The following is a 6,000-nucleotide window of genomic DNA, read 5'->3' on the forward strand; positions in this document are numbered from 1 at the left end:
CATAATACAACGATATTTTCTGGAGAACTTTTAACGCATGCCTAAATTTGTAACTTGAGACGCCCACACTTAAAATCACTGTGCAATTGAGACAAAAGCTGTGTAATAGAGAAAAAAAACTAATAGTAACAGAAATAAATATGCTTAGCTAGTCTGAGTGAAAATACTGCTTCTTACACTGAATTAAAGGAACAAGAGCATTGGGAACAACGTGTCTTGGTTTTTTCTTCAAGACAATGTCAGTTTATATTATATGAGAATTTATATAATGACTTTTTTTTAAAGATAATTCATAGTTAACTAAATGTAAAGGATAACCTTTATTTCCTTGTTGTCTCTGAATCATGAAAGCTTTTAAACTGCAAAATTAAACATTTAATTGTTGCAAATAAAAAATACAATTTTGCCTTAATTGTTAAGTTTTGTAATTCAGGCTTATTTGGGGCTCATTTGATTATCACATGGGGTCTGACCTAAATGCTAAAACATATTTCTAACTCGGGTCGGACCTCATTATTAATTCACGAGCCGGGCCCGTGCAGACTACCTCATGGATACACTGTAAGCAGTGACGCTTTCCGACGGGGCGATCCCTTCACGCTTTCTGAAAGGAAAATTTCTCTTTTTGTTATTATTTTTTCATTGGTACGAACTGGCACAGTCAATATACAGCTTTTACACTCAAATGTCGTAGAAAATCCGCAGACCATTCCGCTCCCTGCAGATTGCAACACTGCAAAACATCATCGTCGCTGAGAAGGGAGTGGGGAAATGTAGGATTAGGTGCGCAACAGCTAGGCTGCAGCGTTCTGTTTACAAACTTTTTTACTTATATCGTTGGCATAGAAATTACAATGACGTTTTGCGTTGCGTTGCGTTGCGTTGCGTTGCATTGCATTGCTGTATGCAGTAATTTCGGAAGACCGGTACGGAAAGACCGTCTTGAAGTTTTGATCAGGCACGCATTGCTTTGAGTCGGCCTCTAAAAATTTTTAATTACACTATTTAAATTGAAAATACGCATTGGCCTGTTAGAAGCTTACAGAACAACTACGAACTGTGTACAAACTTAATTATTAGTAGATTTAATTATATGACTGGAAAATCGTTATACTATAGAGTTAAACTAAAGAGAATAATGATTTAGCCAAAGCAGAAAACTCTCTTATCACCTTTGTGAACAAGTCAATGATATTTATTCATTTGTTTCGGAAGCAGAAGAAACGAAACAGCTATAATTTAGGTATTTATAATTCTAAAATCTCGGGAAAACAATATGCTTACTTCCAACAATAGATCCACAACTAGGGCGGTTATCCCCAGCCTAATGAGAAAAATAATTCTGAGTTGTTTCAACAAGATGAGACGACAAAAATATTTTTGTGCCAATATATTAGACCAAATATCTGTTCTCAATGTATTCATACTACAAACTAGCAAATATCACCAAGTTCAACAGCGGGTGATTATGTTTTGCCCCTTTCTAACACACCACTTTTTGGTCGAACAATGAAGAGGTAGAAACCAGGGATGAATTCAGGGGGTAGCCCGGGGGATTGTCCCCCCCGAAGAAAATTCATTCCCCCCCGGAGAAACTCCCAAAATTTCAGTCACAAAATGTAGAAATTACTGCTCCCAATTATTTGCTTTTCTTTCCGTGCACATGCACACGAAATCCGATCTCTCAATATACATATAAATGACGCAGACCCATTCTATATAAATATTAAACATGTAACATCTAAGATAGAATACCACATAGTCAGGGCCGGATTTAGCATTTTGGCGCCCCTAGGCCCAATATTTTTTTCCGCCCCCTAGTCTAGTTAAAGTTACTTTCCTAAAAACCTTTATTAAAAAATTACAGCCAGTTCTCCCGTGTTTGAGATCAATATTGTAACGAAGTTGATGCATAATGTTGAAAAATAGTTTGACTTTACCAACAATTATTTGTTTCAATTAACTTCAAAATCACAATGCTTTATTAGCCTGATGTTTTTAAAACAATTCAAAAAATATGTTAAGTTATGGCTATTTATTTTTATTTCTAGATATTTTTTATTTTTTTCTCTCTCGGCCGTGCGCCCCCTGGGAGCTTGCGCCCATAGGGGAATCCGGCCCTGCAAATAGTCAATAAACCCTGTATTTCTTAACGCTATGACCGAGTTTGGCAGAACATGAAATTGTCAACTGTTGAAGAAAGATTTGTATTTTAGTAGGTAGTATACTCTCGCCCCATATTATATATTAGTACTGTAGGTAGCATTAGCACGGATTGAGATAGGAAAGGAAAGATAGGGAAGATCTTTCGATCATTCCATATGATCTCTGATGTCAGCAGACTTCAGTTCTTAAAAATGTACAGTTCTTGCATTATTTGAAATCGAGCGCCTAAATCCCATTTCTCGCATCGGAAGTAACAGATGTAAAAGTGTTTTACGATTGTTAAAGTAAACATACCTTTCTTTAAATAAAAATAAGTCAGTTAAAGGGTGAGATTCAGAGGGATCAGGGAGGAAGAGTTATCCCTCCTGGGTTAGAGATTTATATAGAATTTATCAATATAATAGTAGTATATAAGTGAAAGATTGCTATTGAAGGTGACGAAGATCCTGCTCAGTGCCGTGCAATGGAAGAGGGGCAAGCGGGGCAACGGCTCCGGGCGCCGAAGTAAGGGGCGCAAAATTCGGGACAGAAAAAGAAAAGAAAAGAAGGAAAGAAAAAAAGAGAGGAATGAAACACAAAGGAAAAAGTAATAAAAAGTGCTCAAAATCAAGGAAAAGCAGGGTTTACTTTTTAAAATTTTCTCACCTTTTGCGACTGATTTGTCGACAGCACTCACACGTACGGGGCTGCCGTCGTATACTCTCGCCCCAAGCGCTGATTTTCCACGACTCGGCACCAAGTCGTGGGAAATCCTACTGAAGACAGTCCTACTGAAGATTTCGTAAACTAAACTATTGATGTGTATGCAATGAAGAAACCAAGGCTAATATGCTTGATTTAGAATCAGAAGTGTGAGAAAAAATGATAACATTTTGTTAAGATATTCCTATGTATGTTTGCTTTAGGACAAAAATATTTGAGTTAATTTAGATCTTTTTAAAAACTTCTACATTAGTAACAAACAGTAACTACTGAATATAGGAAATAATAACAAAAGTAGCTACTGTAAATAGCAGTTAAAGTTTAGTCTAAAATATTTTCGCCAGTCTTTATTTAATGTTTTAGATAAAATTAAACGATTGTTTTTTTTTTTTTTTAATTATAATCTCACATTGAATATTTATCAGGAATTAGTCTCAATATTAGGTAAAATGTGCATGTGAATGGAATTGTTAATATGCTGCTTTCTTGCAAAAATACAGATAAACAACCCTCCCCCCGAGGAGTTCACATTTCCCCCCGAGTGAAAATGTCTGAATTCAACACTGGTAGAAACTTTTCCTGGTCCAGTGACAGATGCAGAAGGGCCTGCGCGTCCCTTCTCGAGAAAAAATAATACTATTTCTGTGATCTTTCAACGAAGAAAAAACGAGGACTACAAAGTAGCCAAGTGTTGCAGCGGTTAATGTTTTGTGTCACCTACAAAACTACCATTATTTTGTGCAAGAATGAAAAGATGTAAAGTTCTGAGGCTGAAAACATAAAGATGTAGCCTGTATAAGATTATGTGCTCCGTCATCCTTCGACATCAAAATGAACATAAATCTTCCCAGCCCGACGAAACACAAATAGTTAAAAAAAAAAAAAAAAAAAGTGACTTCAAATTCAATGATGCAGAGATTTTATACAACGTGTAGAACGGAAATTCGGTATTTTAGGGATTAGGATTAGGATTTAGATTTCTGGGCTTTCAGCATCTATGCTCATGTTAACCCCTCATGTAAGACGGATGACGTCCCTCGGTGATCACACTATCCAAGGAAAGGGAAGGAAGAACCCTAACAGCTATATGGGAATGTGAGCAGTATATGCCTTACGTACCTATGTGAGAGAAATCACATGGATGCCAAGTGATAGTCACAGTCTATGTCCGCCCCTAGGCACATGCCTGACATGTACCTGGGGAACGTGCCTAGTATGTTCTATGTATGTTCCCCATGCCGTAAGCGTCAATGAACCACAAAATTACCTCCCCCTCAAATGTGTTAAATCGCCTATATGTTTAATGTGTTTACATTAACGTGAGTCTAAAAACAATTTAAACAAGTAAAAGAAATGTAGTTATCTGAGGATGGGCGCGGACCACCATTATTTGGATTAATAGCCGCCTGCTTTTCCGACTTGGCCACGGAGGCAATGAAGAGAACGTCACTTGTAGCACTGGCGGATCCAGGGGGCAATCGCCCCCGAGAACAGGAAAGTTTTTATTTTATATATATAAAACCCTCCCAGAGTTTGAAACTGTTAAAAGTAGTTCTACGTGGCAGTATGACAACCCACCGCCCTCCCCACAAGTCAGTCCTGGATCCGTCCCTAGCTTGTAGAGAGATAATTTGTTGAGGTCTTTTGAATTTGGCTAATCAGAGTGCTCCTTTAACCGCATATATTCGATGATAACCGTTTGGGATCAGATAAAATCTGCTCGCCATGTAATTTTATAACAAAATGAGTTCTATTTAGTTTATTTCATGGTTCTTCCATATTCACTTTCAAATGATCGGCGACAGTTGATATCTAATAAAATTGATGCGTTTGTTCCTTCCAGTACACAATCGCTTAGAAAAGGAATTAACAAATGCATCAAATGTGGGGGAGATGAATTTTGAACACCTAAATGGTGCATGCCTAACGCATCTTGTGCTGTTAGGGCATCTGAAACAGTAGCTATATACCTAAAGGACGTACCTAGAACATGACAGATATATGCCCCAAGTGATGGCATAAAAGGAAATGACTGTTAGAGTGCGAAACTGAGCCAGGTACACAAATGGTATATTTGTGGTACATAGTTGCAAATATCAAGTAGATGTAACAAGTACCTAAAACTGTAGGTAGCTGAAGTACATACTTAGTACATGAATATCATATATGGCAATTGTCGGGTACCTAAAAAGTAGCTGGTACACCTAAATGGTTCATGCCTAGCACATCTTGTGCTGTTAGGGAAAGGATTGGGAAGAAAGGAAACTACCTTGGACCTGTATGTTTATACCATCCCGACATTTGCCTGGTATGAATAAGGAAAACTGAGGAAAACTCACTCAGGCCGGCCGGCCTGAAAAAGCTTTTACACTTTTCCGACCGAGTGTCCCCCACCTGGAAACGAACCCGGGACGAAATTCGTAATTTTAATATTTCTTAATCTCATAAGTAAAAAATTCAGAATGCTGTATCTTAAAGTAGCATTGTTACGAGATCGACATCAGCACAAAGACAAATCTCTCTCTTATCATAAAACTTATTACATTTTACGCATTGTCAGTGACAGCAAAAGATCTTTCACTTCGTCTATTTGCAGAATCAAAGGTGCTGGAACCAGTGATTTCAGGGTGAAATTCCTTCCTGTATATTCGCGATCGAAGAGAATACTCTTTACGTATGGTGATTCCCTCGGGGAAATCTGAAATCCTATTATCAAAGTTAGGCAGTGGTGCCCACCCCCCTTATGTCTATGACGCACCCCCCCCCCCAATTGTCTATCCGTAGGTGTTCTCCCATGAAAAGATCTTCTTTTCGATTAATTTTACCCCCCCTTCATCAACCATATTTATATAGATTTTAACCCCCCCAAATATTTCAATGACGCAGTTTGCGTCATAGCCCCCCCTTGTGGGCACCCCTGAGTTAGGTAGGCCACTAGTGCAATACGGAGGATGTGTGACAGCTTTTTCCTTATATGAGTTCAAAATGGTAGACTATGTGAAAAGTGGAAAATTGAAAAAGTGAAGCAATAGAGTGACAATTATGATTGTGGAAATCGAACGCAATAATTGAACAGTTTTGGCTTTGTTTCATAGATATTCCCCTGCATATTTCAAGTTATTAATATAATTC

The sequence above is a fragment of the Thermobia domestica genome, chromosome 7, assembly GCF_964235325.1.
Source record: "Thermobia domestica chromosome 7, izTheDome1.hap1.1, whole genome shotgun sequence".
Lineage (NCBI taxonomy): Eukaryota > Metazoa > Arthropoda > Insecta > Zygentoma > Lepismatidae > Thermobia > Thermobia domestica.